General features: G+C 44.1%; 1 long non-coding RNA gene across 1 annotated transcript in view; it reads left to right on the top strand.

The window, feature by feature from the left end:
* The first annotated feature begins 8,528 nt into the window (after nt 1–8,528).
* Nucleotides 8,529–10,970, top strand: part of LOC109298277 — an 18,746-nt gene continuing 16,304 nt past the window's right edge. The window contains exon 1 of the long non-coding RNA XR_002097576.1: nt 8,529–8,622. This is a non-coding gene — a long non-coding RNA (uncharacterized LOC109298277). The remainder of the gene's footprint in view (nt 8,623–10,970) is intronic.

Here is a 10,970-nt window from a genome sequence, read left to right as displayed (position 1 = left end):
ACTTCCAAGAGAGGTAGTGCAGGCTCCTACCCTGGGGGTTTTTAAGAAGAGGTTAGATGAACACATTGCTGGGGTCGTTTGACCCCAGTACTCTTTCCTGCCATGGCAGGGGGTCGGACTAGATGATCTGCTCAGGGCCCTTCCGACCCTAGAAACTATGAAGCTATGAAATCACCTTGGATAATGCTGGATGGCAAGAGTAGATATGATGGATTGTAGGTACCAAAAACAAGGAATACAGTTTACTTTTCAGTTATTCTTTCCCCCACAAAAACCTTCAGATGGAGAAAAAAGTTGCATGTTATTAAAATATTTCAGGCAAGATTTTGCTTCCTAATTTAAACTCACATCTGTAACTGGCTCTTTTTATTTCTTTACAAGTGTATAGAGCTCAGCAGCTTCACCTGATAAGCCTTAGCTGGCTTCCTTCACCCGTGAATATTCTGTCTTCTCTCTTCCCCTTCCCAAACTGTAGAATTTCGCATACTTGTAACTGATCCTAATAATTACCCAGTTCAGGCAATGTCTCCTTGCATTGCAAAGAGGCAAAACAAGGCCAGGCTAGAGATATACCGTGTACAGTAAACAGTACAGTACAAAGACCCAATTCTGCTCCACCTGAAATCAAGGGAAACTTACCCCAATTTCAGATATAAGTGTTATTACATTTCAAAAACTTACATGCGACTAAAGGACTATGTGATAAACTTAACTGCCCCCCCCCACAAAATTCACTGCACTATCCCTTAGACCACTTCAGAAAACACACACTTGGGAGTGTAATTGCCCTGAGTGCAAACATTCAATACTTTTTAAAACCTTTAAACAAGATCTTAGTAAACAGTGTATTTTGTCTTGGGTCATGGGATCTAGGCTCTCCTGCCTGTCCTGCAAACACACAATGCCTCTGATTGGCTGGTAATGTTAGGGCTCCAGCTAATTAGGCAATTAAAATAGAACTGATGGATGCTGACACAGTACCAAGTACCTGGTGATCCTGTTTCATCCTTCCTGGGGCATGAGCCAGCAAACAGGACAACCTGACTGCCTCTACTCACTAGGGCTTCAGGAGAATGACACTGTCTGTCTGGTGGCACAAAATTCTGTACAGACTTTAGGAAATCTGCTGGGTTCAGAAGGGATACTCAAACCACTTCTTTTGCAGACAGCAGATTGGGAAGGCAGTGAAAGAATTTCCTCTCCTTCCATTGAAGAATGTGAGGTTTTTCCTAAGGGGAACATCACAAACCCAGAACTTTTTTTTACTGGGGGGTTGCTGTAGGAAGGAAACACTACATTAAGGCTAGGAAGACCATTGGCTATGACAGGAAAAGTGACAACTGATCAACAGTAACTAATAACAAATGTGGGAGCATCACAAAAAAGCTATCTGCCCTATGTATGTATCTATGGGACTCCTAGCAGCATACCTTAAACTCTGTAACAGACTGTCTGGTCTGAACCAGCTTCCTGTCAGGTGTGCTTGGGGTGGGAGGGGAGAGTGTTTTAATTAAAGTGGTTCCTGGAGAGCAGCTCTAATTAAAATGCCACAGCATTATGTGTATTAAGCTCTCATGCATTTAAAAATGGTCACAGAACTCTTGTACTAAAGCTCATTTAACAAGCTTTAGTTAAAGTGTACCAGTGGCCATTTTTAACTGACAGAGGCTTATACACATGACACTGTGGCAATGATAGAGTGTTCTAATTAGAACACATCAGAGCACGTGTATAGGTACCCATGCTTCCAAACCATTACCTGAGTGACCAGGATTATTAGAAATTGACTAAGTCGTGGTCACAGAGAAACACTCTGTTTTTTTTATGGGCCACTGAATGCATCCAAGGTTTCTGGGACTTCGTGTCTGTGAGCTGGACTCAAGGGTTTCTTGTCCTGCATCTTGTATTGAGCACAGGCAGTGGAAGCGCTTCTCACAATCTATGTTTTACACATTCATTCAGTTTCCTCACACAAGATGGAAAGCAGTAACTTCTGTGCCTGGCCTCCATGGCTTGCTACTTGTAGTGTCTGCTTGAGAGCCAAGAGCAGTAAGTAGGATGGAGGCCTGGGAGTTTAAGGTATGAGGGACACTTTCTATCATTGACTGCAATTAAAGAATGGTTAACACTTAAGCCAAAATGAAGGGACAGGACTGATTTAGGCAAACATTTTACAAGTGAAACGGCCAGTGATCAGAAGGACGGTAAAGAGTGGGGAATTGTGTGGATGCTTGTAGGAAAAGGTTCTGTTTTAATAGAAATATTAAAACAGGGAGAGGGCTATAAAGGAAGCCAAGGCAGAGGTTGAGAAGATCCAAAGAGTGCCAGAGGTATCAAAGCTGACCTAATGGAGAAATTCTGGTTATATGTGTTATCCTTAGCCAGGCAGCTGATGGAAGGTTTTTATGTCTGAAGAAAAACCTGATAAAACTCATGGAAAAGGAGCTGTGTGAACACATGACCATAAAGACAAGACAAATGAGACCATTTCCTGGAGGGGAAATAGATTTGAGAAACAAATTTTCTGCACTAAAAAAATGAAGAATAGAAGCAAGAAATAACCATTGGAAGGGGTAGTAATGAAGAAGAGAAGAGAAGCTAATCCTGGAAAAAAAGGGAGGAGACAAGGGGGAGATGGCTAAAGCCTGGAGCCTGAGGAGGCTTGAGGGCAACAGAGGTGTAGCTGTGTACCCCCGGCAGTGCCTGCTGCCAGGGTACTGATCACAACTGATGGCCAATATATAGAAGATTGTGAAAGAAAACACAAGGGAAGAAATAATGGATGGGAGAAGACCTGAGATTTGTACTAGTGCCAGAAAGAGGTAGGTCTCTGTGACTGAGGACTCTGTTAAGAAGCTTTGATAAGACTGTCACCAGGGGACAGGATGGCGGGCTGTCTCCCTGGACACGGGTATGAGATGTGTACCTAAAGCTTTATGGATCCTGGTGGGCACAGGGGAAAACCACAGATCACCTGGCATTGGGATAAGTGACACTGCAAGATTCCCATGGGACTTGGGTCTGTTATTATTTAGCCTCTTCATTGATGATTTAGCCAAAAATCCAGTTAGTGTGCGTGTATGTGTGTGTGTAGCTGTCAAAGATCCTGCTAGCGTGTGTGTGTGTGTGTGTGTGTGTGTGTGTGTGTAACTACCAGGGCTCCAGTTAGCGTGTGCGCATGCGTGTGTTACTGCCAAAGATCCAGTTAGTGTGTGGGTGTGTGTGACTGCCAAAGATCCAGTAAGCATGCATGCGTGTGTGTGTGTGTGTGTGTTTGTGTAACTCCTCCTGTTCGTGACGGCAAACTGCATCTGATAGGAAGGCCTAGTGGTAATGTGGTGGGGCTACTCGTGTCAGGGTAACACCTATAAAATACTGCAATGTTGCAACCTCCAGAGTAAGGCAAATTTAGGGCACTTCAAAACCCTAGCCCCCACTGCCTTGTGGGTATTCCTTGGTTGGAAAAAGGCTAAGGGACATCCCTCTGACAGAAACATACCCTCACTGAGGTGTTAGGCAGTCACAACAGCTTTAATCCGTTGCTGTTTGGCAGAAGCTACAACCATTGAGGACTGAACATCCAGATTCATCTGGCCTTTGGACTTTGTCTCAATGGTCTAAAGTGGGGCTGGTAGGTGTAGGACAGCCTTCACTCCTCCTTACTCTTGCCTATGTGTACGTATTGCAGGTCTTGGTGTGATTTATAGTGGTCAAAATGATAAAGCAACTTGCTGGAAGGGTTTTGACTCTGACCCCTGGGTTCAATTTGGACTGTGATTTATGGAAAACAGCACTACTAAATTATGAATTGGTTAGACTTGGAATTGACACTGCTTCATTATCAGAAACCCAGCTTTCAGATGCCAGTTCTATCCAAGAAAATGATTACACCATATTCTGGCATGAGGAGCTAGCAGGAGAAAGGAGAGAGCATGCTTTGTTATTACAAACAACTTACTATCTTTCTGTGAAAGCCCCATTGCTGTATTTATTTGACTCACGATGCGCAGAGTGCATGCACAGAATGGCTTCATCATATGGTTTAGTGTCTATGCGCCTACCCTTCATGCTAGCAATGAACACAAGAATGTTTTCTACCAGCATCTTGCAGAAGAGATGGAGAAAACTCACAGAAATGAGACCATTATAATACTTGGTAACTTCAGTGCAAGAGTTGGATGTTGTTTTAAGAATTGGCCTGGTATTCTGGGCAAATACGGATTGGTAATATGAATGAAAATGACCAGCAAGCGTTAGAACTTCATGCAAGTCAAAACCTATGTGTTACCAATACCTGTTTCACTGAGGAAGTTGCAAGGAAGACATTGTGGAAACATCCACAGTCAGGGCACTGGTGCCAATTAGATCTAGTACTGACCAGGTGCAACCACCTGAGAGAAATCCTGCATCCAAGGTCTTATCGCAGTTCTGACTGTGACACAGACCATGCCTTAGTCTACTGCAAAGTCAGAATCAATGTAAAAGATATCCACCATAGCAAAACTCCCAGTCATCCTCAGATAGACATCAGCCAAACTAAACACCTAAAAAAATGCAGACTATTCAATGATGAAGTAATGAAAGCAAGTTTACTCAACAACTCAGCCACTGAGGCTTGGGAAAGCTTAAAAACTAACAAGTATAATGCTGCTGTAACAGCATTTGGCAAAAAATGCAAGAAAAATGCAGACTGGTTTGAAGAGCACTTTGAAGCCCTTCTACCTCTGCTTGAGAACAAACGGGCAGTGCTAACCAAATATAAGAAACTTCCCAACAGCATAATCCTAGAAAACCTGAGAAGGCTTGAAAAGAAACTCAAAAGGAGGCTAAGAGGGGTGCCCACGATTACTGGCTGAAACTCTGTGATGATGTTCAGAAAGCAGCTGACACAGGTGATAACTGTGGAATATACAAAGGCATCAAATGAGCAATTGGTCCAGTCAAGAAGAAAACAGCTCTGCTGAAAGTCGTAAACAGAAATGTCGTTACTGATCAACAGAAATATCTCAAATGCTGGACTGAACACTATGGAATTCTCTACTCCAGTGAGACTGAGCTCAAACATGAAGAGCTCGAAGCATTACCGCAGTTCAAAGTTATGATGGATGTGGGCAACAAGCCTACATTAGAAGATGTGCAGAAAGCCAAATCCGGGGAACAAGGCATCCAGCAATGACTATTTGCCTGCTGAAATTTACAGATGTGCCAGTGACGAATTACTTTGACAGCTTTGTGAAGATATACTGCTCTGTTGGAAAGAGGAAGCGGTACTGCAAGATTTCAAAGATGCTTGGTTTGTGCAGTTATACAAAAACAAAGGGGATAGAAGTGACTGTGACAACTCTACGTAGAGGCGTCTCCCTGTTAAACATCATTGGAAAAATTGTTGCTCACATCATGCTCCTTAGACTTCCGTCTCTAGGTGAAAGAATCTATCCTGAAAGTCAATGCAGTTTTCACTTAGGATGCTCCAGCATTGATATGATTCATAGATGCTTGGGTCAGAAGGGACTTTAGTAGATCATCGAATCTGACCCCTTCCCTGGGCAGGAAAGAGCGCTGAGGTCAGACAACCCCAGCCAGGTGCATGTCCAGCCTCCTTTTGAAGGCCCCTAAGGTAGGGGAAAGCACCACCTGCCTTGGGAGCCCGTTCCAGATTCTGGCAACCCTTACTGTAAACAACTTCTTCCTGATGTCTAACCTAAATCTGCTCTCCATCAGTTGGTGGGCATTGTTCCTAGTTACTCCAAGGGGTGCCCTGGTAAACAGAGCATCTCCTATTCCTTGCTCCCCATCCCACCCCACCAATGAATTTGTAGGCAGCCACAAGATCACCTCTCAGCCTTCTCTTGTGGAGGCTGAAGAGATCCAGGGCCCTCAGTCTCTTCCCGTAGGGCTTTGCCTGTAGGCCCCAAACCATGAGTGGCCCTCCTCTGAACCCTCTCAAGGTTGTCCACATCCCTTTTGAAGTGCGGCGCCCAAAGCTAGACGCAGTACTCCAACTGCGGTCTAACCGATGCCATGTAGAGGGGACGTATCACCTCCCTAGACCTGTTTGTCACGCACCTGCTAATGCAAGATAAAGTTCAGTTACCTTTACGGATCAGTTCATCACATTGATGGCACATGTTCATTTTGGTGTCAACAATGACTCCGAGATCTCTTTATGTTGATGTGCTGCTGAGAAGGTCCTCCCCCAGCCTGTACCGTGCCGGTGATTCCTTCTCCCCAGGTGCAGCACCCTGCATTTGTCTTTGTTGAACTGCATCCTATTCTGTTCTACCCACTTTTTCAACTTGTCCAAGAGAATTCCACCTGGATTCATTCCCCACCCTCTAGTGTGTTAACTTTACCCCATAATTTCGTGTCTTCTGCGAATTTGGACAGAGTGCTTTCTACGCCCTCATTCAAGTCACTGATGAAGACACTGAACAGCACAGGTCCAAGGACCAAGCCCTGTGGGACTCCAGTGCCCACATTGTTCCAGGCTGATACCAATCCATCCACCACCACTCTCTGGGTGCAACTCTTAAGTCAATTTGCCACCCACCTGACCGTGTAATCATCTACATCACAGGCACTCAGTTTATCTGTGAGAATAGGATGAGATACCATATGGAAGGCCTTCTTAAAATCCAAGTAGATGACATCTACCTCAATTCCTGTATCTAAGCATTTTGAGACCTGGTCATAAAAAGAAACAAGGTAAGTCAGGCAGGATCTACCTGCTATGAATCTATGCTGGTTGCCCTTCAGCATTGTTTTTCCTGCTGGACTCCCACAAATGTGATCGTTAATAATTTTTTCAAATGTTTTTCCAAGGATAGAGGTGAGACTAACCAGTCTATAGTTACCTGGATCCTCCTTCCTCCCTTTCTTGAAAATAGGGACCACATTGGCCCTTTTCCAGTCCTCTGGAACCTGACCAGAGCACTAAGAGTTCTCAAACAGCCGTGCCAGCAGCTCTGCTATGACACTGGCCAATTCCTTCAGCACCCTTGGGTGAAGATCATCTGAGCCTACTGACTTGACTACATCCAGCCCCTCCAAGTGTCCCTTCACTAAGTCAGCACTAACGGCTGGTTTCCCTTTTGTGCCTGTCTATGATCCAACTGGGAGATTTGTCCTGATCCATGCTCAGGAATACAGAGGCAAAAAACTCATTGAAGAGCTCAGCCTTGTCCCCCTGTATCTGTCACTAATTGCTCTAGTTTGTCCTGTTGAGGTCCTGTGCTACCCTGTGCCTTCTTTTTACTCCCTATATACGTGAAGAAGGACTTTTTGTTGTCTTTAATTTTTGTTGCCAGCCTAAGTTCCATTTCTGCTTTGGCCTTTCTGACTGCCTCCCTGCAAGTGCAGGCCAAGTAGGTATACTCCACCTTGGTAGCTACCTCCTGTTTTCACAGCCTATATGCCTCTCTTTTTGCCCCTAGACTTTCCTGGATTTCCCTGTTCAGCCAAGAGAGTTTCTTGGTCCCTTTCCCTGCTTTCCTGCGCAAGGGGATTGTCTCCTTCTGTACCTGTAGGAATGCTCCCTTTTGTACGACCACCCTTCCTGGACTCGCATCTCACCAATGCTCCTGTTCTTTAGTGCCTCACTAACTAATCACCTGAGCATGCTGAAGTTAGCTTTTCTGAAGTCTAGCATTTCTGTCCTACTGGTTATCTTTCCCACCCTAAGCTGGATAGTGAATTCAATTAAGTGATGGTCACTGTCCCCTAGGTTACCTTGTGTCAGTAGATCCCCTTCCAAGTCCTTCCCTATAACCAGCACCAAATCTAGTAAGGCATTTCCCCTAGTGGGACCGTATACCTCCTGTGTTAGGTGAAGGTCCTGTATGCAGGTTAAGAACCTACGTGACTGGTCAGATCTAGCTGACAACTCCTCCCAGCAGATGTCAGGGTAGTTTAGGTCACTCGTGACAACCATGTCCCTTGAGTGTACAGCCTCTGAGAGCTGCCTTGGGAATTCCAGGTCCAGCTCATCCTCCTGATGTGGCAACCTGCAGTAGACCCCCACTAAACAGTCCCTTTCCCTCTGACCCCCTTGCATTCTGACCCACAGTACCTCAGTGGTATTTTTGGTCAATCAACTGCAAGAGAAGTGTAGAGAAAAATGAATGCCACTGTACTTCATCAATCTGATTGTCCCCCACAAACTGTTGAACAAGATTTGCTCATTGCATCAAGGTATGAAGGCAACTGTAGTGTACCAAATGCCTTTGATATCAGCAATGGGGTGAAACAGCAGTGTGTTTTAGCTCCTATGCTTTTTAGCATCTACTTTTCATGCCAGATTTTTCATGCATTCAAGTACAGTAATGATGGCATTATTTTTTTTGGTCCAAACTGGATGGAGGCTTGTTCAACATCACCAGCGATCCTGGTTTTCTCTGATTTAAAAAAAATCCCCAATTTTTGGTTAAATAAAACAAACCCCAAATCCGAATTTTTCCATGATTTAAATGAAACACCCAGGACTGAGCCCTGTGGGACTCCACTATTTGCATCTTTCCAGAATGATACTGACCCATCCACCACCACCACTCTCTAGGTGCAACCCCTAAGCCAATTTGCCACCCACCTGACCATGTAATCATGTATGTCACAGCTGCTCAAGGTGTTTAATTTTAATCATGGGGAAAAAATGTAACCCCAAATCCACATTTTTCCATGATTAAAATGAAACACCACTAATAGATACCTATTTTTATATCTATATATTAGTGGTGTTGCATTTCAGTCATGGCGTTTCATATAAATCATGGAAAAACGAAATGCCACTATGTATATATCTATATGTTAATGGTGTTTCATTTAAATCATGGAAAAATGTGGATTTGGGGTTGTTTTTTTTTTTTAACTGAAGAGTGGGGATTTTTTAAAATTGGAGAAAACCAGGATCCCTAAACATCACAATGTTTAAAGCAAAAAGCAAGGTGAAAGAACAGGTACGGGGAGACTTCCTGTTTGTGGAAGACATGGCCTTGATTGCCCACAGTGAATTTTCCCTGCAAAATCCCTTGAGCAGATTTTCTGAATCATGCAAGAGCTTTGGGATGGCAATTTGGTCTCAGAAAGACTGTAATCATGTACCAAGGGGTGGAAGAACCAATACCTGACATCACTCTGGTGGATAAATCTCTTGGTGTTGTTAAAAGTTTTTGCTACTTGGGTTCTACGGTGAGCAGGAATCTTGACCTTCAGACTGAACTGACTAGCAGAATCAGAAAAGCAGCTAAGAATTTCAGGCTATTGCAGGAACATGCCTGGAACAACAGCAAACTATCAGCTAAGGTGAAAAGGTGGATCTACAAGACTTGTGTGCTCTCATCCCTACTTTGTGGTTCAGAAATGTGGACTACTTATACTAGGCACATCAAGAGACTGAACAGCTTCCACACGAGATGTCTGTATAAGATCCTGAAAACGAAGTGGGAAGACAGAACACCAAACGCAGAAGGTGGAGGCTGTTCCATTGCACTGGAATTCCAGCATGTCGGAGCACTCATTTATTTGAGTCTGCTGGCTTTCCCTCCCATTCCCCAAGCATGTGTATAAATGCGCAAAGGTAGTGGAGCATGCAGGATTGACACACTTAGAAACCACTATCAAGAAGAGGAAATTGTGATGAATCAGCCATGTCAGGAGAATGACAGGAGACTGTATCCCTAAGAATATTTCATATAGTGAGATCTGAGATGGCTCTAGAAAGTGGGGACTGCCCTCTATGGCAGTACCACGATGTATGCAAAAATCATATGAAGTCGTTCAACATCAACACAGAAGGCTGATAGGAGTACGTAGAATCCTGCCCTACGTGGAGGGAACACCTGGCACTAGGTGTGGCTCAACATGAAGCAGCTTTGATCCAGAGGATGGAAGCAAAGTGAGAAAAAAAGAGAGCAGTGTGCTGTAAATTTGGACAACGTATGGATGTGTGAAACTTATAACAAGCTATGTCGTTCTCAAATTGGGCTTGTCAGCCACAAACAGACTAATCAGACATCTGACTAGACCTTCTACATGTACACCATGATCCAAAGGGACAATGGTTGTCTTCTAAAGATGATCTGGGTGATATGATTGGGAGCATGCTTAGAAAATTTGTGGATGACACCAAGTTGAGTAGAGTTATACATGCTCTAGAGGGTAGGGCTAAGATTCAGAATGATCTGGATAAACTAGAGCAATGCTCTGAAATCAGTCAGATGGAATTCACTAAGGACAAATGAAAAGTCCTGCATTTGGGACAGAATAATTAAATGCAGACTGGAGAATGACTGGCTAGGCTATGGTACTGCAAAGAAGGATTTGGGGTTACAATAGACCATTGTCTGAATATGAACCAACAGTGCGTGTTTGCTAGGAGGGGAGCAAACAGCATCCTGGGTTGTACGAACAGGAGTGTCTCTTGCAAATCAATCAAGGAAAGTGATTCTATTCAAAGCTGACAAGGTCTCACCTGAAGTGCTATGTCCAGTTTTGGGCCCACATTTCAAGAAAAGCATAGGCAGTGTGAATTAAGTCCAGCACAGAGTAACACAAAATATTAAGGAAGATGTAAGATTCATGTGAGGAAATGCAAAAAGAACTGGAGTCATTTAGTCTGAAGAAGAGAAGACTGAGAGGGCATTTAATAGAAGTCTTCAATTGCTTGCAGGGGGATTAGAAAGAGGATGGAGATGGACTTCTTTTCTGTGGCCACTGACTAAAGTAACGACCTCAGGATGCAGCAGAAGAAATTTAGATTAGAGAGTAGGAAGACCTTTCTGACTCTGAGAGTGGCCAAGCATTGGGACGGGCTATCTGGAGAAGTGGTGGGATCTCCACCCCTAGAGATTTTGAGGAGCAGTTTAGACAATCACTTGACTGGGATGGTTCATTCAGGGATGTTCCTGCCTTCAGCAAGGGGTTGGACAAGATGACCTCATGAGGCACTTTCCAGACCTATGTTGAAAGGGCAGGAA

The sequence above is a fragment of the Gavialis gangeticus genome, unplaced genomic scaffold, assembly GCF_001723915.1.
Source record: "Gavialis gangeticus isolate Ggan-Ray unplaced genomic scaffold, GavGan_comp1, whole genome shotgun sequence".
NCBI classification, from domain to species: Eukaryota; Metazoa; Chordata; order Crocodylia; family Gavialidae; genus Gavialis; species Gavialis gangeticus.
The sequence above is the reverse complement of the archived record's forward strand: the minus strand, read 5'-3'. Positions and strand labels throughout refer to the sequence as shown.